This window comes from Chionomys nivalis, chromosome 8 (genome assembly GCF_950005125.1).
Source record: "Chionomys nivalis chromosome 8, mChiNiv1.1, whole genome shotgun sequence".
Classification (NCBI taxonomy): Eukaryota; Metazoa; Chordata; class Mammalia; order Rodentia; family Cricetidae; genus Chionomys; species Chionomys nivalis.
Window position 1 is genome coordinate 56,418,950 of NC_080093.1, and position 24,024 is coordinate 56,442,973.

Below are 24,024 nucleotides of genomic sequence, written 5' to 3' on the forward strand. Positions count from 1 at the left end.
AACGACTCCACAAAGTTGTCCTTTGACTTCCACGCTCCTACTGTCCCCCCCCCCATGTCGGTTTGGAGGGAGGGTCAGATGGTGTAGGATGGGGGTGTGGGTGGGTTGTCAGGAAACCGCAGCTGTTGTGTGATATTTTGATTTCATTCTGAAAATAAAGCTAGCTTTGAGTCAGAGGGTGGAGCTAGCCACTAGCGGACCAAAATTAACCATAGAGGTTTGGAGGACTGTGGACAGATAGGAAGTAATAAGTTAGGGTTGAGAGAGGATTTTTTGGAGGAAGGAATGGAAGAGGTAGGAAGTCCCTGGTGGCTGCTCCTCTGCTTCTCTGATCTTTCAGATTCTTACCTTGATATCTGACGCCTGATTTTTTTTATTGATAAAGGATATTAATGAAATGCTTCAGGTACCTTGTCCTTTTCAAGAACCAGGAATAGTTACACTGAGACCTCCCAAAACTTACCCCAAAGAAGGCTCCGCTAGTCAGGACCCTATGGCGCCTTTAGGCAAATTTGTAAAAGGGTCTGCATTATTTATTTACTTATTTATCGTGATTCACAGTCGTTATGGTAAGCAAAGGCTCTACCACTGAGCTTCCTCCCCCCCCCCAAGGTCTCACTGTTAAGGGAATTAGCTACCAAAAACTTGTCATAATAAACACTTGACCTATCTTGAGATTCAAAAAAAGCATAATAAAATGTGAAAACATTTCAAAATTATAAAGATACCCGCAGGCAGCATGGATGTAAGAGGTCTAGTTACAGAACTTTGTTAGATATAGGCCTTATAAGCAGAAAGAGATGCTTGGAGTGACAATTTATCCCCATAACTGGGGTATACTTACTTACCAAAGGGCTAGGGAAGCCTAACAAGAGCAAGACCCTGACTTAAGGCATTTTTAAAATTAGTGATTGATAGGGGAGGGGTAGGGAAGGGATGGCACCACCCCCACCACCCCCACCCATTGTGGGTGGTGCCCTCCCTGGGCTGGTGGTCCTAGATTCTGTGGGAAAGCAGACTGAGCAAGCCTAGGGGAAGCAAGCTAGTGAGCAGGACCCCTCCATGACCTCTGCATCAGCTCTAGCCTCTAGGTTCCTGCCTTGTTTGAGTTCTTGTTCTGACTCCCTTCAGTGGTAAATAGTGATATAAAAGCATAAGGCAAATAACCTCTTTCCTCCCCAAGTTGCTTTTGGTCATGGTGTTTTATCACAGTGATAGGAACCCTGACTAAGACAATAGGCAATAGATTTAAATAGATACATGAAAAGAAGTGATATAAATGGTCAGTAGGTAAATGAAACAAAATGAAAGTATTCGACACAAGTAATCATCAAAGAAACGCAAAGGAAACCCACAGTGGGCCATCACCTCACCCAACTAAGAATGGCTATAATTAAAAGAGGCAAGTGGTAAGTACCAAAAAGCGTGTCAATAGAAGGGAACCATTCCCACTGTAGAGTGAACGGCACATTGGAAGGGGTATGATTACAGTATGTAAATTCTTCAAAATAGAATCATCATATGTTCCAGCAATTCCATTGTGGGATATATATCCAAAGGAAACAAAACCATTGTGTCCAGAATACATCAGCAAATCCCAAAGAAGAGAAACACATACATAATACCACCACCATCAACAAAAACAAAAACAACAGGAACTAGCAATCACTAGCCATTAATATCCCTTAATATCAATGAGCTCAATTCACTTATAAAAAGACACAGGCTAACAGATTAGATATGAAAACAAAATCTATCCTTCTGCTGCATACAAGAAACAGACCTCAACTAAAAAGACATTACCTCAGAGTAAAGGATTGGGAAAAGATTTTCCAATCAAATGGACCTAAAAAACAAACTGGTATAGCTATCCTAATATCTAACAAAATAGACTTCAAACTAAAATTAGTCAAAAGAAATGAAGGTTATTTCATATTCATCACAGGAAAATCCATCAAAATGAAGTCTCAATTCTGAATATCTATGCCCCACATACAAGGGCACCCTCATTTGTAAAAGAAACATTACTAAAGTTTAAATCATACATCAAGCCCCATACACTAATAGACTTCAACATCCCACTCTCATCACTGGACAGTTCTGCAAGACAGAAACTTAGCAGAGAAATAAAAGATCTAATAGCTATGACTCGAAAGGGCTTAACAGACATCTACAGAACATTTCACCCAAACACAAAAGAATACACCTTCTTCTCAGCACCTCATGGATCCTTCTCCAAACTGCCAAACTGACCTCATACTCGGTAACAAATCTCAGTAGATACAAAAACAAACAAACAAAAAAACAAACAAAAAAATCCCTGTGTCTTATTGGGTCATCATAGCTTAAATTTAGACTTCAACAACACTAATTGCAGAAAGCCCACAAATTCATGGAAACTGAACAGTGCTCAACTGAATCACCACCGAGTCAAGGAAGAAATAAAAAAATTAAACTTCCTAAAATTTAATGAAAATAACCACACAACATACCCAAACCTATGGGACATAAGGAAAGCAGTGTTAAGAGGAAAGTTCATAGCACTAAATGCCTACACAAAGAAGCTGAAAAATTCCATACTAGCAAATCAACAGAACACCTGAAAGCACTAGAACAAAAGAAGCAAACTTACCTAGAAGGACTAGACAACAGGAAATTCAAATTGAGAGCTGAAATTAACCAAATAGAAACAGAAAACAATACAAAGAATGAGACAAAGAGTTGGTTCTTACAGAAAATCAACAAAATAGACAAACCTGTATCCAAACTAACCAAAAAGCAGAGAAAGAATATCCAAAATAACAAAATCAGAAATGAAAAAGGGGGACATAACAACACACAGAACAGACATGGAATAAATCCAGAGAACCACCAGGTTATACTACAAAAAACTGTACTCCACAAAATTGGAAAACTTAAAGGAAATGGACAATTTTCTGGAGAAATATTGCATGCCAAAATTAAATCAAGACCAGAGAAGCAAACTAAATAGACCTATAACTGCTAAGGAAATAGAGTCATCAAAAGTCTCCCAACCAAAAAAAAAAAATACTGGCAAACCAAATTCAAGAACACATTAGAAAAATTATCCACCATGACCAAGTAGGCTTCATCCCACAGATGCAGGAATGGTTTTAAAATCTGTCAATATAATCCACCATATAAACTGAAAGAACCTTATGAGAAGGGGGTTAAACACGGTTGGTTCTCACCAGGAAGGAATTTTCACTGCACTGTCTCATATGTGGAATCTAAAATGTTGGCTGTATACTACTCCCTGCTACAGTTTATTGGAGTTCAGAGAGAGTTGGCCGGGTGGAGGGAAATGTCGATTATTTTGGTAGATGAAGAAGAGATTCTGCTGTGTTATTCCACATTAAAGTAACTGCATGGAACCATCATGCAGGATGAACTTCAGGAAGCTTGAGGAGCTTTGGAGGCTTTCACGGCAAATATATTTAAAGGGATGTGATTAACATGCGTCTTAGTTAGGGTTTTATTGCTGTGAAGACACCATGAGCACAGCAGCTCTTATAAAAATATTTACATTGGCTGGCTTACAGTTTCAGAGGTTCAGTTCATTATCATCAAATGGGGTGCTGGAACTGAGAGTGCTACACCTTGCAGGCAACAGGAAGTCAACTGATACACTTGGTGGTATCCTGAGCATAGGAAGCCTCAAAGCCTGACCCTACAGTGACACACTTCCTCCAACAAGGCCATTCCTCCTAACAGTGCCTCTCTCTATGACAGTATGGGGCCTATAGAGTCGAACTACCACAACATGACATCTCAAAACATTACATGCTAGTCTGGCGGTGGTAGTATGTTGTCTGAGTTTTCTGTTCTGCCTGGTTCCCACAATTTTTAAGTCACAAAGAAATCACACAGGGGTCTACATTAGTTATAAACGATTGGTCCATTAGCTTAGGCTTCTTATTAACTCTTATAACTTATATTAACCCATTATTCTTGTCTATGTTAGCCACATGGCTCGGTACCTTTTTCAGTGAGGCAGTCATATCTTGCTTCTTCTGTGGTGGGCTCACACTGCAGAAAGAGCTTCCTTCTTCACAGAATACTCCTGTTCTCATTGACCTGCCTCTACTTCCTGTCTGGTTGTCCTGCCTATACTTCTTGCCTGGCTACTCACCAGTCAGCGTTTATTTAAAATATAATTGACAGAATATAACTGTCCCACACGACTTCCCCCTCTTTTTTTTTAAATAACAAGAACTCTGAATCTAATATCTTTTGTTTAGCTTTTCTCCTGACCATTAGTCATAACAACTTGTTACCAAAAATCCTAAACAAAGGGAAATATCCATAGTCCTTTTTTTGGGGGAGGGAATGTGGGCATAGTTTTCCAGGCTACTTCCTGCTGGTTGGGGACACTGATAATCTTATGGGGACTTAAAGAAAATTCAGAAGTATGATCAAGTCCTGACTGGAGTATCCTGTGAGGCTTGATCATATCAGGCAGCATTTTGAATCTGTTCTGGATGCAGAACTCAGACATCTGGGCCATCTGTTCCTACCAGAGATTTCTCAGGTTGTCTTCCTTGGTCAAACTTGATTTTTCTTAACTCAGAATAAATCCACAGCCTCTCATTTCCTGTAGAAATAAAAGCAAATCCTCTTCTCCAAATTAACATATCTTTTGACTTCAATTTTGAAGTCATGGTATTTTAAAAATACTTATCTTGGACTGATTTAGCAGCATTTATAAACAAATATTTTTTAGCAGCTGTTGCTCCTTCCTCAGCATTTAAACAATTCAAAGAGAACATAATACAGTATCAAGATTCTCTGTGTATGTTTCATCTTTATGTGGCTTTATTTTAACTTCTATTTATTTTTAATTTTTGGTTTTTGAGACAGGGTTTCTCTGTGTATGTTTGGCTGTCTTGAAACTCCCTCTGTAGACCAGGCTGTCCTTGAACTCACAGAGATCTGCCTGCCTCTGCCTCCAAAATGCTGGGATTAAAGGCGTGCACCACCACTGCCCGGCAAAAAGTATATTTCAAGTTGGGTCCCTAGGTGGTGTCACTATTTGTGAAGGATTGGGAGGTGTAGCCTTGTGGGAGGTGTATCACTGAATGTAAGGTTTCTGTCATCCCCAGTTAGCCCTCTCAGCCTTGTGGTTGTGTCTCAGGATGTAGACTCTCAGCCAGTACTGCAGCACCGCACCTAACCTGCATGCTGCTATGCTCACCGCCATGATGGTCATGGACTCTAGTTCTCTGGAACCATGAACTCAAAATGAAATGATTTCTTTTATAAGTTGCCTTGGTCATGGTGTTCTGTCATGGGAACAGTAACTAAGACACCATCTAAACTAAGCATTAATGGGTTAGAACTAATTATTTTTTAGAACTAATTATTTTCAAAACAGAACCAGGAGTCCCATCTTCTCCATATTCGTGACATCATTTATTATTTATTTTTCAGACAGTTGGTAACTGAATAGCTATGAAGTTATGTGTCACGGTGGTTTTACCTTGACTCTCCATAAAGGTTATTTATTTTGAGCATCTTTTAAATTGATTGTTGGCAATTTGCCTGTCTCTTTTAATTTTAAACATGTGAATAGCAGAAAATTTAAGTTATTATTGGGCCTCATATTTATGTATTTTGGACATTGTTGCCTTGAGGGATTGCTTCTAATTGCAAAGTTTAAGTTGCTCCCTGACAAAACATGTACTCAGAAACTTCTTTTTCTCAAAAGCATTATTAAATTTTCAATGGGTCCACATGAAATAAAATCAGATGAAAAGCCTGGCTGCTCTGCTTTCATTTTGTGTCTGTCTCCTTTACACATCTCCAGCCCAGATCCCCCAGTGGCACCTCTTTCTGAACTCCAGAAACTACAGGACTCATAAACACCTCCGAGGAATAAAAAATACTTCTAAGAAATTGGGGGCCTAGGATGGACAATCCCCCAAATTAGGGCATTTGAGGCTCCACAGAGAAGCAAGGATCATTCCAAAAACCAGATTGGTTCTCTGAGATCACTTTGCATAACCCAAACTGACCGTCAGTCCAAGCACACTTGGTCAGGAATGATTAATTATACACACCTGTAGTCTCCTGCTCCTATTCTTTCTCTAGTTAAAGCCAGATCTCACAAACACAGACTTGGGGTTCATTGGAACCCTTTATTTATTACTTTTCTCCATGCGCACACAGATTGAATTCCTTATTTTTCTTTATTATCTTTTTCTGAGATTCTATGTTATGTGTATGGGTGTTCTACCTGTATGCATGTCTGTCTACCATTGCGTGCTGTTATTAGTGTCCGTGAGCCCTCATGCCGCTATGTGGGCGCAGGGAACGGGAACTCCTGTCTTCTGGCGGAGTAACCAGGGCTCCAGCCTTTGTTTTTATTTGTGTGCACAGGGGCTGGAGAGATGGCTCAGTGGTTAAGAGCACCGCCTGCTCTTCCAAAGGCCCTGAGTTCAATTCCCAGTCAACCACATGGTGGCTCACAACCATCTGTAATGAGATCTGTGCTCTCTTCTGGCTTGCAGGCAGAGTACTGAGAATACTGAATACATAATAAATAAATAAGAAAGACTTAATAAATGTTTATTTGTGTGCACAGGGACTATGTGCACTTGAGTGCAGTGCTGGAGGAGGCCAGAGAGCTGGCGTTTCAGGCAGTTGTAAGCTACCTGGGTGCAAGGAACAGATCTCAGGTCCTCCGAAAGAGTCAATGCTCTTAACCATGGGAGTCATCTCTTTAACGGGTTTACTGGGACTGTGGCCTAGCATACCTAGACTGTTAGGGCTGGATTAGAGATTTGCCAAAACTCTAGTACTGGAAAAGTTACTTGAAATTTAAAGATTTATATCTTTAATTTTATATCTCTGAATCTATCATATTTGTGTGAATACTTACAGATATATAATTAATAAATTGATATGACTATGTAAGGTTAAATTAAAATGTCTTTTAATGGGCTAGGTCCTCCTGGTGGAAATTTTGCCTTAAATATAGCTGCTGCCAGAAGTCCTGGGTTCAGTCCACCAAAACCAAACAAAACCATCAAAATCAAACCCAAACCCAAACCAAACCAGATCAGCTGCAACCGAGAAACTGCCATTCCGGTCTCATTCAGTCACGGGCACATGCCACTTGTTGTCATCCACAGCCAGAGGAATTGGGTCAGAGGTGTTTGACAACTGTCCAATCAGGAACGGAGTCAGAGTGGTGGGCAGGCTTTCAAAAATCTCGCGGGCTTTCGCTGGAACCAGACGTCTTGGACTCCTCTGGGATCTCCTGGTTCTCTACTGCAGAGGCACTGAGGTTTTGGGTGCCTTTTTCTCCCTGTACCCTGTTCCCAGAGGCAGGTGTGGCGGGTCCGGGATACCTCGGAAGCCAGGAGATGGTGAGTATCCGCCTGGAGTCCTGACAGGACACGGGTCCGCAAGTCCGCCCTGGAGTTCGCTGATCGGGGTCTCCTCGGTTGCGGGTTGGGGCTGTGCAGACAGTGGGGACTCTGGGTCTCATCATGTCCCGTCCCAGGGTGGTGCTGGGCAGGCAGTGGGGTCTCTGGCAGAGCTGTTAGTTGTCCGCTCTGCGTAGTGATCTCAGGTCCTGCTGAGCGAGTTGATCCTCGGGATCTCAAGAGCGGATCCCTATGGGCTTTCGTGGATTCCGTCAGCGGTTGTGCAGGACAGATCCCGGAGCCAGAGTTGCCGCTCCCTGCCACTTTATTCTGCTTAGCTGAACAGGCATTAAAACCTCATTCTTTAGGTTAATGAGCTGCCTCTGGGATATTCCATTATAAAGTTAATTGCTTTCTCTTTATCTTGTTATTTTTGTGCGTATAAACATGCACGGTGCATGCGGAGTGTCTGTGGAGGCCAGATGAGGGCATGGATCCCCTGGAATAGGAGTGACAGCCTCCTGACATGAGCCTCCTGACATGGGCGCTGGGAACCAAACTCTGGTCCTCTGCAAGAGCAGCAAGTGATTGAAACCACTGAGCCATCTCTCTAGCTTGGGGATTTCTTAGATATCCTGCATAAGCCATCATAGTTGACACAAACTTCTAAAGTTCTGTGTGTGTGTTTGCTTTGGGGAATGAAATCTCTCACATTTACAGAGAGGGACTGGCTTTACTGGTGGAGGTCCTGAAGCAGATCTTAGCGTGCACGTTTTCATTGCAGTGATCTTCATGTCATCGATATACATTCTTTCCCTTGGATTTTGAGGAAAAAAATCATATTTCCAAGTGTTTTAAAAAAAATCTAAACTATAGAGCAAAACAAATAGTAAATGAGGAATAGGAAAACATTGAAAAAGTTGTAAGACTCAAATGTCAGCTGGGCGGTGGTGGCGCCCGCCTTTAACCCCAGCACTCAGCTGGGCGATGGTGGCGCCCGCCTTTAACCCCAGCACTCAAATGTCACTCTTAGTTTCTGTTGTTGCGTGCATCTTAAGTGTCTGAAAAGAGAGCAAAGCGTGATTCCAGGAAGAGCAGTAAATTTCATGTGACAGCTTGTTTCTTACTTTTATCAAAGCAAAAATGTCTAGTCTTTCTGCACTCCCAACCCCCAGTGCCCAGAAAGGATCTCAGGGTGTAGTCTTGGCTAGCCTGGAACACCAGGCTGGCCTTGAACTCACAAAGATCCGCCTGCCTCTGCCTCCCGAGTGCTGGGATTAAAGGTGTGCGCCACCACCGCCTGGCACTTAATATAACTTTTTCTAGTTTTATCCATTTTCCTGTGGGTAGCTTGGTTTTCTCCCCTTTTATGGTTGACTAAAGTTTCAGAATGATTATTATTTTGAGGGGAGGGATATCAGGAACGCTGAGGTAGGAATTAAGCCTCCAGAATTACTTTTTATGAATTACTGTTTATGACTAACTGGGGGAGCCAGCCTCCTGTCGGCACCAGGGTGTGTAGAAAAATTGACGAGTGCGGTGAGGACAGAACTTCTCTGTCTAAAGGGGAATAAAGAAATACAGGCTTGCCGGGCGGTGGTGGCGCACGCCTTTAATCCCAGCACTTGGGAGGCAGAGGCAGGCGGATCTCTGTGAGTTCGAGACCAGCCTGGTCTACAAGAGCTGGTTCCAGGACAGGCTCCAAAACCACAGAGAAACCCTGTCTCGAAAAACAAAAAAACAAACAAACAACAACAACAAAAAAACAGGCTTTCTGATTGCAACTTTCTCTTTGCGTCATCTTGAAAAATTCTTCCACAGGAAAATTCTAGCTAATATAAGAGCTGCTTACTGAAGGTCACACTACATTTCATAAGTAAATAATAGAGACAGAGCCATTCCATAAACGCATAAGAAATCAGTTTTTCTGTCAGGCTTAAAAGGGACACATCACCATAATCATGGCAGTGCTTGGGGTCAGCTGGATTCCCTGATGTACAGTCTGCAGAAAGATACAAGGCAAGAGGCAGTGACCTGGAGACCACCCCAAATCGCTTTTTAAAAAAATGTTTTTGTTGAACTACATATATTTCTCCTCTCCCTTCCCTTCCTCTCCCCTCCCCTCCTACTTTCTCCCACGGTCCTCATGCTCCCAGTTTACTCAGGAGATCTTGTCTTTTTCTACTTCCCATGTCTCTCTTTAGGGTCCTCATTGTTGTCTAGGTTCTCTGGGATTGTGAATTGTAGGCTGGTTTTTCTTTGCTTTATGTCTAAAAGCCAGTTATGTGTGAGTACATATAGTATTTGTCTTTCTGGAGCATCCCAAATCTCTCTCTCTCTCTCTCTCTCTCTCTCTCTCTCTCTCTCTCTCTCTCTCTCTCTCTCCCTCTCTCTCTCCCTCCCTCCCTCCCTCCCTCTCTCCCGAGACAGGGTTTCTCTGTGGCTTTGGAGCCTGTCCTGGAACTAGCTCTTGTAGACCAGGCTGGCCTTGAACTCACAGAAATCCGCCTGCCTCTGCCTCCCAAGTGCTGGGATTAAAGGCTTGCACCACCACCGCCCGGCTGCTGTTTTTAATAAAATGTAAATACCTTAAGAAACTTTTCCAGTGTAAATTCTCAAATCAATTCTTAGTGCTCTACCCAGTGTCTGTTGTTGAGGAGTATCTGTCAGACCATTATCAATTGGTCTCTTCAACCTAACACTCCCAAATCAGAATCTGCATTTTAATATTCTAATTTATGCTTGTGTATATTAAAATTTGGAAGTACGCTTGTAACTCATCATAAAGTTCTCATCTGAGAGATATAGTTTATTTTTTAGAATATAAAAATAGCATTTAAGAATATATTCCATTCTTGATGCCTGTCTTTAGAATATCATTATTTCACCGGATGTTGTAGTGCACCCTGGGAGGCAGAAGCAAACGGATCTCTGAGTTTTAAGCCAGCCTGGTCCATGCAGTGAGTTCTAGGCAAGCTGGGGCTCTACAGTGAGACCCTGTCTCCAAAAGTGTTCGTTATTTCATAAGACTGTTACCTGCACTGACTTTGTGGATATTTTATTATCCTCTTTTTACAGAGTCAGATAATATAGTAGCAAGTGGAATTGCATCAAACATTATTTTAGTGAATAATTAAGACTACTGTCAGAGTTAGTTCTAATTCTTTTCATCTTTGGCCAAATTGGGAACTCTGTCAATGATAATAATAGTTTATATTATTTCTGTTTCTTTTAGGACCTGATGACATTTGGTGATGTGGCCATTAATTTCTCTCCGGAGGAGTGGGAATGTCTGGACTATGCTCAGCGGGCCTTATACCGGGATGTGATGGTGGAGAATTACAGAAACCTGCTATTTGTAGGTGAGGACGCTTCCCTCAGAAATGTACTGCCGACACTCATTTCCGTCCTTTGGGGAGTATCCCCTGCATTCCTTTACACCGTGAGTGTGTTCCAGATTCCTGCTTTTCGGGAAAAAAATGAGATATTCGTTGATATAGATAAGAAAATTTTCGTGCTTGTAACCGCTCCATTTCTTGAGGTGATACTCATTTGTGGTAGTGATTAGGAACTCACTGGCGTAAAATACTGTTGCCTGAATTGTAAAACACAGTTTCTTTCCTTGTAGTTGGAACTAGATCCCAGGACTTGCAAATTGAAATTCTTCTGTAAATTTTTTTTTTTTTTGAGACAGGGTTTCTCTGTAGATCAGGCTGGCCTCGAACTCGCAGAGATCTGCCTGCCTCTGCCTTCCAAGTGCTGGGATTAAAGACGTGTGCCACCACCTCCCGGCTCTTCTGTTTGGAAAACCAGACTTCTAGAATCTTGTTTTATCTTTTTTTTTTTTTTGGTTTTTCGAGTAAAAATAAATATTTCTTTATTTTATGTTTATGTATGTGTGCCCGAGTCAGTGTCTGTGCACCCATGTATTTAGGAGCCCATGAAAGTAGGAAAAATGGTTGGATCTCCTGGAACTGGAACTTTCTATGCTGTGAGCTTTCATGTGGGTACTGGAAACCAAACGCATGTCTGCCGCAGGAGCACAGTAAGTACTCTTAACTGCTGAGCCACCTCTCCAGCCCCGTTTAGTCTCTTTTTGTATTAGTCACACGACTGGAATAGAGATATCATTAGTTACTTTGAGAGTCTCCAGCATCATCTTCTGTTTTCCCATAAACAAGTCTTGCTGTCTGTAAGCATACACGGGTCACCTTTGTAGAGCACAGGGAAGAGCCTTGGAGTGTGAAGGTGAAGAGACGGTAGCTGTATACCAGGTGACCTGGACCAGCAGGCTGTTCCTCAGTGACCGGTTCCTGAGAGACTGGACCAGGGAAGGAAGATAGAGAAGATGGAAAGCTGGGGGTCGGGAGGTCTTGCTGCCTTATGCCAAGCAAGTTTATTAAGAAGTATAGTATTTTATATACTGTTGGTAGGGGAGAAATGGGCCACGGTCAGCAGAGAGCTGAATCAGATAACACTGGCAAAGAGAACTCAGGATACCTCAGACACAGCTGACTTAGGACCGATAACCACAACCCGTCGGGAGAAAGCCAGGTTTCCAGGAACTGAAGCCTTAACAGGACCTTGCCAAGTTTGATCTTGGACAAAGACCCAGAACTAACGTTCTCTTTGTCCTTTCGTCAGGTCTCTGGGAAGTCTTGGGTAGGTCTGGTTCTCAACACCAGGGTGGGTACAATTAATGAAACAGATGAGAAGTCCAAGTTAGAGAGGATGCTGGACATTAAAATGTAGGTTGAGAGACTGTTCCAATGGCAACTGTTTCAGAAGCCCAGTTTTGTTCCCTTGCTGTCACAGAAGGGCATCTCTTGCTCTGTCATGCTTTGACAAAGTCTCTTTCTTCTCATCCAGCAATCCCCTACACGTTCGTTAGACCCCTGTTAGTGCTAAGCTGTCCTCATTACTATACCTTACTGTGTTTTATAATGATGATGGGTATAGTTATAATGGGAGCATGGTAATGCCCCGTGTCCTGGTTGAGCTCCTCACGGATCTTTGAGATTGCTTATGGATTTTACAATTACCTTTCCTAGTTTTGCAAAAGATGATATTGAGAATTTTGATAGTGGCTGCATAGAATCTCCAGATCAGTTTTGGTAGTACATATAATTTTTAAAGTTTTCTTTCCAGTTTTGGAGCAAGACCATTTTCAAGAATATATTACTTAATTTACACACATTTGTCAATTTTCTGATTTTTTCATGATTGATTTCTTTCTATTTTCATTGTGGTTAGAAAATAATTTCAGCATGTTATTGTCCATCAAGGCCATTTTGTGAATAACAGCTGGTGTATCTTGGATACCTTTGATTGGTTGTAATTTTCGAAGGGCCTCTTGTTTCCTGACTTCCATGCTGTCTGAACAAGTGAGGAATTGAAGCCTGTTATAAATGTGTTGCTTTTTTTTTTCCAACTCAGTGTTTGCTGCCTATTTTTAGAGTATATGACATGAATGCATATATGATATCCTAGAACATGGTCCCTTTTATTTATTTATAGTTTATTTTGTTTAACTTTAATTGTAGCTTAATTTAATTTTATTTTAAATAGCGTCTCCTGGAGCCTGGGTTGTCTTGTAACTTGTGACAACCGTTTTGCCTCCCATGCCCCAGTGTCAGAATCATAGGAGTGAGCTGCCATGCCCAACTTCCTTTCCCTTACACAAGAGGCTTCTCTTGTTTCAGTAGAGCTTTAGTCTTGAAGAATGTATAAGAATTTTAAAATATAGTTTGTACAGTGTAATTATAGCCACATCTGCTTTCTTGAGATCACTTACAGGCAATTTCTTTTTTGTCCCTTTGCCTTCAGCCTGCTGTGTTCTTAGTCTAAAAAGAGTTTACTGTAGACAGCGTATGGTTAGACTTCATTGCTTTATTCTTTGTGTATGGGTGCTTTATCTGCATGTATGTCTGTGTGCCACTTGTGTGTTTGCTGCCCATCGATGCCAAAGGAAGGCCTTAGGTCCCCCGTGCAGACATTGTGAGCTGCCATGTGGATGCTGGTCCTCTGGAAGAGCAGCCAGTGCTCTTAATTGCTGCGCCATCTCTCCAGCTCCATGATTAGATTTTTTTTAAAAAAATACTTATTTATTTATTATTTATACAATATTCTGTCTGTGTGTATGTCTGCAGGCCAGAAGAGGGCACCAGACCTCATTACAGATGATTGTGAGCCACTATGTGGTTGCTGGGAATTGAACTCAGGACCTTTGGAAGAGCAGGCAATGCTCTTAACCACTGAGCCATCTCTCCAGCCCCATGATTAGATTTTTTTGTTAAAGGTTTAATATTTTTAGTGAATTTATGTATTTTGGTTGGGGATTAAACATAAAATCATTTATATTTAACAAACTTACTGAAAAAGAAATTACTATTTCTTTTTATTTCTTATAATTTTCCCCTACTTTTCTTATTTTATTTTTTGTCACTGAATTTTTTTATTTTGATGCTTTTCCTGTTTCCTTGTTTATCATGTAGGTATTTTCCAATAATTGTGGGGAATATAAAACACTTTAAATGTATAATATTATTTTAAATTGTAATAAATTGACTTTAATTCCATATAAAACCTTTTGCTTTTACTAGTATAACAGTTAATTTATATTATATAGCCACTTATTAGTTTTATGATGATTACATATTTGTCTTTCAGATTCTGTAAAGGAATTAAAAATGTTTGTATCATCACGACAGCACTCTAGGATTCTATACTTACATATGTATTTGTTCTCATGTGACTTGTGTAGCCTTCCAGCATTATTCTGTTCTTCAGTGGTAAGGACTCCCTTGAACATTTAAGTCTAGGGCATTTCCCTTCACTTTGATGGGCAGTTTGCTGGATATAGTATTCTTGGTTGTTTGTTTTTGTTCTTAGCTCTTATATCCTCAGCTCTCCTTGATCACAGTTTCTGGTGGAAGATCATAGAGCGTCATACAAGAGCATCCTTGTGGATGACATATCACCATGCTGATCTTGGGATTTTTTGTGACTTTTGAAACTGACTATATTGAATCTTTTTCTGTTAATCCTAGTTGGAGATATTGAAGTTCTTGAATTTTGGTGGAATTTTATTCCTCATACTTCTTATGAATTTCTTAGCCTTTATTATTTATAAATTTTTTTACGACACTTAGGTGATGTGTGCGTATGAATGTATGTATGTGTATGTGAATATGTATGTATGTGTGTCTATATGTATGTGTATGTGCTCATGTGTGTGCTACTGTGTGGATGTGGTCAGAGGACAACTTTGGAGCTGGTTCTCTCCTTCCAACCTATTGATTCCTTTAAATAGCAGCAAGTATCTTTACCCATCATTCACTGGCTCAGCCATTACTTTTTTTTTCCCAAGACAGGGTTTCTCTGTAGCTTTGGAGCCTGTCCTGGAACTAGCTCTTGTAGACCAGGCTGGTCTCGAACTCCCAGAGATCCGCGTACTTCTGCCTCCTGAGTGCTGGGATTAAAGGTGTGCGCCACCACCGCCCGGCTCAGCCATTACTTTTTATTCTTTAGACACATAATTTTTACATCATTTTACAGTTGCTCTTCTTTGTTCATGTTCTTACTTCCCTTCTTTTGTTGTTTTCTTTGTCCTTATTTAGGTCATTTAACATCTTTTAAATGATTTATTTCTTTAGCTAATTCCTAAATCTGACTTTTTTTTTTTTTTTTTTTTTTGGTTTTTCGAGACAGGGTTTCTCTGTGGTTTTGGAGCCTGTCCTGGAACTAGCTCAGGCTGGTCTCGAACTCACAGAGATCCGCCTGTCTCTGCCTCCCAAGTGCTGGGATTAAAGGCGTGCGCCACCACCGCCCGGCTAAATCTGACATTTTTTAAAGGTCAATTTCTAGAATTTTATTTGACTCAATTGAGCCAGATCTCCCTGTCTCTTTGTATGCTGTTAATGGTCACTGAGATTTGTCCATTTTTAAACCAGTGGGCACTAGATTAGTGAAGATGTTATAGAAAATAGTAGAGAAGCTACGAGAGAGAGAGAGAGAGAGAGAGAGAGAGAGAGAGAGAGAGAGAGAGAGAGAGAGAGAGAGAAGAAACTAGAGTGACCCCATGACCCATTCTGTGACTAGGTAAGGGACACTGAACTGTTCTGTATAATGGGTCGCTTTACTGCCGTGTTCTGTGCAGCATAAATACTCAGTCTAAGTGGCCAGCCATGACAGATGAAGAAAGGCATGTCAGAGTACAATAGAAAAGAAATCTAAAGAACCAGTCACATGTGGGCTTTACATCAAGTGAAGTAAACCAGAGAGAGAATCAGTTCCTGCCTGATCTACTCAAGTGGAGTCTGGGAATATTCCCCTCAGCGTTTTGCCCATTGGGAGGTTTAGATTATATTAAAGGCTGCACAACATGGTGTTTTAGACAGGCAGGAGTGCTGTGCAACTTGGTATTTTATTTTCTTGATAACTGTTAATATAGAATGGATAGAAAGTTTCCTAATCACAAAATGATAGTGGTGGGAATTAATTTGTGTTAGGTCCACCATGTGTATCTATGATAAAATATCACAGTGTATATGATAAATACATAGGTTTTAAACTGTTAATTAAACTAATAAATAGTATATTTTAAGAAATTAAATGACTGTCATCTATCTGAATTTATGCATTGTCTCCATCCATGTGTTATATATGGTCTGGAGAATGATCAATAGTCATATATATGTATATTGCGTATGTATATATGTTTTTTTTTTTTTTTTTTTTTTTTTATTTTTTTTTTTTTTTTTTATTCTTTTTTAATTAAAATTTCCACCTGCTCCCCGTTTCCCATTTCCCTCCCCTCCTCCCAAATATTGCCCCCTCCCCCCACTCCCCTCCCCCTATCCCCACTCCTCTTCTCCTCCCCCCACACCATTCCCCCTCCCTCTCGATACTGAAGAGCAGTCCAAATTCTCTGCCCTGCGGGAAGACGAAGGTCTTCTATCTACGTCCAGGAAGGTGAGCTTCTAAACAGGCTAAGCTCCCACAAAGCCAGTTCATGTATTAGGATTGAAACCTAGTGCCATTGTCCTTGGCTTCTCATCAGTCTTCATTGACCGCCATGCTCAGAGAGTCCGGAATCAACCCATGCTTATTCAGTCCCAGACCAGCTGGCCTTGGTGGGCTCCTAATAAATCAGTTCCACTGTCACAGTGGGTGGGTGCATCCCTCGTGGTCCTGATTTTTTGCTCTTGTTCATGCACACACACATGTGCACATGCACACACGCACACAACTGATTTTTGTGAGTTTGAGGCCAGCCTTATCTATATAGTGATTTCTAGGACAACCAGTGATACACAGAGACTTTGTCTTAAAAAGGGGGGGGGGGAAAAAGCCCAGTGTTTTTACTTGTGGGCTGCCTTACAGCTCCTCCTCCCTATGATAGGGTTGGCATGGTCAGCCCATCCCCAGACTTTGGAGGACACTTGGCGACATCCAGCATGCTTGGGACTAAAATGGGGCAGGGCAGAACCATGTTTCTAGAACTTAATTCTCAGTGTGCTTGAACAATGTGTGCCAGTGTACCAAGGCAATGCACACTCTACCAGGTAATATGACCGTCAGTTTTGCTCCACTTTGTTGAAGCCTCTCAAATATACTTTCACTCCTTCTCTGTGTATGTGTTTGTATTTTTTTGGTTGAAAACGTTGAACCATATTTCTTGTTCTTCTGCCCCTGTTGACTGTATTTCTTTGGCATTATACCTTTGGTCTCTGTTGGCCCAAACTGTCATATAAAATATAATCTATTGGTAGGACTCTTGTATGATGGTAGATAGAAACCAGTTTTTAGATAATCCCTAAGGAAACCAGGACTTTGCACATGTGTTTTACCCCGTGTTCTCCTTAGGAAAGAGGAAGAGAGGTGGAGATTGTTTCCCTACCTTCCCAGTGTTGTGTGGGGATTGGAAAGCTGTGGTTACCAAAGTACACAATCTCAGCTGCATGGCCTAAGTGCTGTGTTCATCGGGGTGTTCTGGAAGGCCATTGGAGGGGTTTGGTTACATGCTGTGGCTAGTGAGCACCGGGGGACGCCGTGGGTAGTGAGCACCGCGTGTTTGCTGTGGCTAGTGAGCACCGCGGGACTCCGTGACGCCGTGGCTAGTGAGCACTGCGGGATGCTGTGGCTAGTGAGCACCACAGGTTTGCTGTGGCTAGTGAGCACCGCGGGTTTGCTGTGGCTAGTGAGCCCCGCGGGTTTGCTGTCTGCTACTTTGCTCTTGTCACCTATTTGCTGCAGTTTTCTATCTTGTATGTACAAGGTATTTTCACCTGAGTCGGGCCATTTGTTTTTATTTCTTTCAGTGGTCTCTTCTCATCATACCCAGGACTTTTCATCAAAGGAGAACACAAAGCGTTCAGTCCGAGAAGCAATAAGCAGAGGACATGGAAAGTGTGGCACTGGCAGTTTGCATTTAAGGAACAAATGGGAAGGTGTGGGCGAGAATGAAGGTCAGAAGGCGAGTGGCAGTGGGCGGCGTGTGATAACCAGCAGTACTACAAACGTCTCTGCCAGGGACGACCAAGAACAGAAGACACCTCGGGAAAAACCTCAGGTCATGGCAGTTACTCAACAAGAGCCCCACCTTCCAACAAGCAAGTATTCTCAGCAACACTCGAAATGTACCTTTCCTCTGAAAGGAAGTTGGGAGCATCTGAAGGGGGGCCTAGGTCACCACATGACTAGTTTACAATGTAGCATTGGGTTACACTTTCATTCAAACATTTCTGTAGATAGAATAGAAAATGAACACATTTCTGAATGTGGCCAGTTTGAGAGTTCTTTTACAAAATATCTATTACTTTGCAGTCAACAAACAACTTCTTGTGCCAAAATATGTAATTTTAATGACTGTGGGAAGGATTTTTTGTATCCTTCATTGTTAAATCAAAATATAGACCTAGCTGTCTGGGAAGTGGAGAGCACGTTTCATGAGACCACACGGACTGTTAGCCTGAGCCGCATCAGGAATATTTACCAGGGTTCTTCTGTCAGAGAGAAAACTTATGAGTGCATTGAAACCCATAAAAACTTTAATTATGGTTCAAGTCATAGTAAATGCATTCCTTTCCCAGAAAATCTTCACAAGGGTAACAAATGCGGGAAAGTCATTCAACGGGGCTCAGAGGATCTTCAGAGCTCCCATCTTCAAGATGAGGCTTACAAATCCAAAGAATGCGTCCCGACTTCTAGTCAAAACTCAAACCTTACAGGACACCAGAAAATTCATAGTCCAGAGAAACCCTACAAATGTAAAGAATGTGGTAAGGCCTTTAGCAGTTGTTCATATCTTAGTGTGCACCAGAGAATTCATACCGGAGAGAAACCCTTTGGATGTAAAGAATGTGGCAAAACTTTTAATACAAGATCAAACCTCAGGCAGCATCAGAGAATTCATACTGGAGAGAAACCTTACAATTGTCAAGACTGTGGCCAAGCTTTTAATCAGCGCTCACATCTTATTCAACACCAGAGAGTTTATGTCGGAGAATGTGGCAAATCCTTTATCAAGTGTCCTCCTCTTCAACAGCGTCATGCCATCCATGCTGGAGCAAAGCCCTACAAGTGTAAGGAGTGTGGCAAAAGCTTTGTTCATATTTCAAATCTTACTCAGCACCAAAATGTTCACACTGGAGACAAGCCCTACAAGTGTAAAGAGTGTGGCAAAGCCTTTACCAGTGATTTGAGCCTGAAACAACATCGTGTAGTTCATACTGGAGAGAAGCCCTACGAGTGTAAAGAGTGTGGCAAAGCTTTCACCCAAAGTTCGAATCTCAGAAGACATCATAGAGGTCATAGTGGAGAGAAACCCTACCAATGTAAAGAGTGCGGCTAAGCCTTTACCGCGAACTCAAGTCTTAGAGAGCATCACAGAGTTCACACTGGAGAGAAGCCCTACAAGTGTGCACAGTGCAGCAAAGCCTTCAGCCGTTGTTCTCACCTCACTGTACACCAGAGAATTCATACCGGAGAGAAACCCTACACGTGCTAAGCCTGCGGCAAAGCCTTTTCCAGATGTTCGATCCTTAGGCATCATAACAGAATTCATAGCGGAGAGAAGTGCTCCTAATGGAAAAATTATGGCAAACTGTGTGCATGCATTTTGTGTGTGTATGCATTTGTGTGTGTATGCGTACACAAATGTGTGCACATGCATGATTGCACGTGTGGAATTCAGAGGTCAATACTGGATGTTGCACTCTATTGCCCTCTACTATTTTTTTAATTAATTAATTTATTTTTACTTAAAATTTTCCACCTCCTCCCATTTCCTTCCCCCTCCCTCTCCAGTCCAAAGAGCAGTCGGGTTCCCTGCCCTGTGAGAAGTCCAAGGTCCTCCCCCTTACTAGTTTATTTTTTAAAATTGCACGAAGCGTTTTGTTTGTTCATGCATGGGTGTGTGCATGTGACATGGTTCATGTGTGGCGTTTAGAGGTTAATTTGGGGGTTGGTTATCTCCTTCCATCGTGTGGGTCCTGGGGAGCTAACTCCACAGATCAGGCCTGGCTATAGATGCCTTACCTGCTAAGCTGTCTTGCTGACCTCACCCTAGTTTTTGATACAAGGTTTAAAGTTTTTTTATTTGTTTTGTTTTTTGAGACAGTTTTTCACTGTGTGGCCCTGGCTGTCTTGGAACTCACTCTGTAGACCAGGCTGGCCTCAAAATCACAGAAACCCACCTGTCTCTGTATCCAAGTGGTGGGATTAAAGGCATGTGCCACCACCACCTGGCTAAATATTTTTTGTGTTTATTTTTTTATTACTTTATAAATAATACTAGTCAAAATTCCCACTTCCCTTCTGCTCCCCCTAACCCCGTCCAGTCCTAAGAGAGGGCAGGGTACCCTGCCCTGTGGGAAGTCCAAGGCCCTCCCCCATCTATCCAGGCTTAGGAAGGTAGGCATCCAAAGAGAATAGGATCCCAAAAAGCCAGTACATGCAGTAGAGACAAATCCCAGTGCCATTGTCATTGGCTAAATTTTTTTATTTTTTTATTTTTATTTTTTATTTTTTTTTTTTGTTTTTCAAGACAGGGTTTCTCTGTGGCTTTGGAGCCTCTCCTGGAACTAGCTCTGTAGACCAGGCTGGTCTCGAACTCACAGAGATCTGCCTGCCTCTGCCTCCCGAGTGCTGGGATTAAAGGCGTGCGCCACCATCGCCTGACTGGCTGAATTTTTTTAAAAAGAATTTTAAAAGATTTTTGTCTGTGTGTTTTGCCTGTATGAGTGTCTGTACATTACGTGCACTTCCCACAGAAGCCAGAATAGGGCATTAGATATCCCGGAATTGAAGTTATAGACAGTTCTTAGTGCCGTGTGGGTGCTGGGAATCAAACCTTAGTCTTTTGCAAGTGCAACAAGTGCTCTTAACCACTGAGCCAACTCTCCAGTCCTGTCTTTAAAAATGTTAAATTATTTATTTATATACTTATATGTATGTTCAGAGGTTAGGGGCAACTTGCAGGAGTCAGTTCTTTCTACCATGTGGGTCCTAGGGTTTGGAATTAAGTTGGCAGGCGTGCTTATTGAACCTGGAGGTCATTGGGACCAGCAAGTCCTCAGAATTTTAATTGTCTCAGCCGCCCAGTGCTAGAATTACTCAGTTATTCTGCTATACCCACCTTGTTTTTATTAATTTTTTTTGGGGGGGGGACAGACTCTGTAATTCTGGCTGTTTTAGAATTCTCTACGTAGGTCAGGTTAGCTCTGAATTTATGGAGATCTACCTACCTTTATCTCCCTAGTGCTGGAATTAAATGCATATCCCACCATGCCTGGCTTATGCCCAGTTTTTGATGTGGGTGATGGGGATCTGAATTTGGGTCCTCCTGCTTGAAGAGCATCCAGTTTCCCCATCAAGCCATCTCCTCAGCCTGCCTGGTAAAGTTTTTTTTTAAATTTTATTTATGCATATGGGTGTTTTGTCTGCATGCATGTCTATACATCACAGGCATGCCTGATAGATACCCTGTGCAGGCCAGAAGAGGGTGTTCAATCTGGATTATAGGCATTTATCAACTGCCATTTGGTTGCTGGCCACCATCTGTTTAGTAATCTTTCCTGACCGGTGGCAAAGTTTTTATTTAAATATCAAACATCACGCAGAGGGAGTAGGACCCCAGTGCATCTCCAACAGTGGCCTGCAAAAATGATTAGCCAGCAAGAAGGTGCAGGCCAGTTGCCTAGACATGTGTTCTGGAAGCTTCTGGCCAGCGAGTGGAGGTCCAGGAAGCATGACATCCGAGGTGGAACAGAGAGAGGACAGAGTTCTCTAGCTCTTGATCTCCCTGCTCATTTGTTTGTCTTTTTGAAGTTGCAGAAGGGAGAAGGAGAAGGTGGATAATGGAAAGGCTTAAAGAGAAACCAAAGTGTGTGGTTCATTTATAACTGATAACAGCTGCCCAAATGTCTTTAAAGGGTGTTGCCCATTTACCAGTGACTATAGGGACAGCCACTCATCTTTCCCAGGAGATTTTGTTGTGAAACAGTGTCACAGAGACCCTTTTTTTGCCAGCAGCAAGTTGGTATAAGCCATGCAACGCCATTACCTTATGCAGTATGAAGGTGATCTCAAAATCAGCTCCTAATTTACCCTTTTCTTTCTTTCCCAGCTATTTTGAATTTAGGCCAGTAGGGGGAGCTAGCTAACCTCTGTCCCTGGTAGGGATGGTGAATGGCATCTAGGTTATCCAGTAGTGGATTTAAAGGACTCAGTCATTCTTAGCTGCTTTCCTAACAGCTTTCCTTTTGATTTAGAGATGAGGTAAGCACAAAGAAAAAAGATACTCTGTCAGAATCCTGTCACTGATGAGGGAAAAGACAAATAACAGGATAAAGGTGGAACATTCTATCTCTGGGGTAAAAGTCAATGGAGTCACAGTCATTGATTAACTCCAAGATCTCTTTACCCCACACCAGGGGGTAATTGCAGAGGCAGAATTGTCTGAAAAATTCTTTTGCTCTCTGAAACACCTTGAAGCTAAAGTCTGAGGGGGATCCCTTCCTCAAAGAAGGGAGAAATAGATCAACTTGGGGCTTCCACCATGCCCAGACACCCTCTCACCCATTCCAGGAAGGAAAATGAATGCTACAAGCTCAGGGATTGCCCCTGTCCTTTTCCAGGTGGACAGGACTCAGCCAGCAACAGTCTAACCCCCACTGCTCGATTGCATTTCAGAGAAACTCCACCCATACCATGTGGCCAGGGTGGGCAGGACTCAGCCATCTCCTATCCTTTCATGGTTTGGTCTGGCTTATACTAAGCCAGAAGTTCTTAGAAAAAAAAATCTTTGAATATGAGTCTCCCAAAATGTTACCGTGTAGGGGGTCCAGATCAGGTTCTTTTGCTCTGCCAATTAAAGAATTAAGGTAGGAAAAATCTTGAGCATAGCAGGTAGCAGCAGTGAGAATTTCAGATGCATCGGACAGGAACAACAGGTTAAAAATGTTATTAAAGTTTGTCTTAGTTAGGGTTTCTGTTGCTGTGAAGACACACCGTGACCATGGCAACTCTTATAAAGGAAAACATTTAATTGCAGTGGCAGCTTACAGTTCAGAGTTCAGTCCATTATCATTGTGGGGAGCATGGTGACATGTAGGCAGACATGGTACTGGCTACATCTTGATCAGATGACAACAGGAAGTGTACTGAGACACTGGGTGGTATCTTGAGCATATGTGAGACCTCAAAGTTCACCTCTCCAGTGACACTTCCTCCTACAAGACCACACCAGTTCAAAAAGGCCACACCTCCTAATAGTGCCACTCCATTGGGGGGCCATTTTCTTTCAAAGCACCACAAAGGTGAAGACACATGTAGTAAGGCATACATAGCGACCCCTTTACGGAGCACAAGGGGTTCTTGGAAGCTGAAGTCTGTTTTTCCCTGGGGGGTGGGGGACTTGTCGTGTCTTTTGTGGCCAGGGATGGGTCCTCTTTCCCTGATATCAGATCGGTCAGTTTAAAGAAAGGGAAGTTAGTAGACCCACAACTTTGGGTAAACATGTCTTAAGGTTTCTATTGCTGTGAAGATACATCATGAACATATCAACTCTTATAAAGGAACACATTTAATGGAGTGGCTTACAGTTTTAGACGCTTAGTCCCTTATCATCATGATGGGACATAGCAGCATGCAGGCAGACATGGTGCTGGAGCTGAGAGTCCTATGTCTTGACTCACAGGCAACAGGAAGTGCTCTGAGCCACTGGGAATGACTTGGGTATATATGAGACCTTAAGCTTACCTCCACCATGACATATTTCCTTCAATGCCAAACATTCCCCAACAAAGTCACACCTCCTAACAGAGCCACTCCCTATGGGGGCCATTTTCTTTCAAACCACCACAACATGCCCAGGTCTGGCCTTGAGCTTATCTGACAAACCTGGACAGGTCAGCTGCGAAGGAGGCAGGGGAATAGTGATGGGAGAAAGAGCCTGTCAGGGATCTAACTCCTAGACCCTGGGTTTTAGGATTAGGGTTGGAGTTAGGTTCGGAGGATTAGGGGTTACTCAGGGTTGGGCTTGAAGGTTATGGGGATTAGGTTTAGTGATATGGTTAGGGCCTGGGTGTTAGGGATAAGAGATTAGTGTTAGGGGGTTAGGCCTTGTGGT

The 24,024-nt window shown here is 42.2% G+C and overlaps 1 pseudogene; it reads left to right on the plus strand.

The window, feature by feature from the left end:
• The first annotated feature begins 10,632 nt into the window (after window positions 1-10,632).
• LOC130879886 (zinc finger protein 345-like) lies at window positions 10,633-19,479 on the plus strand (annotated as a pseudogene).
• The last annotated feature ends 4,545 nt before the right edge of the window (window positions 19,480-24,024 follow it).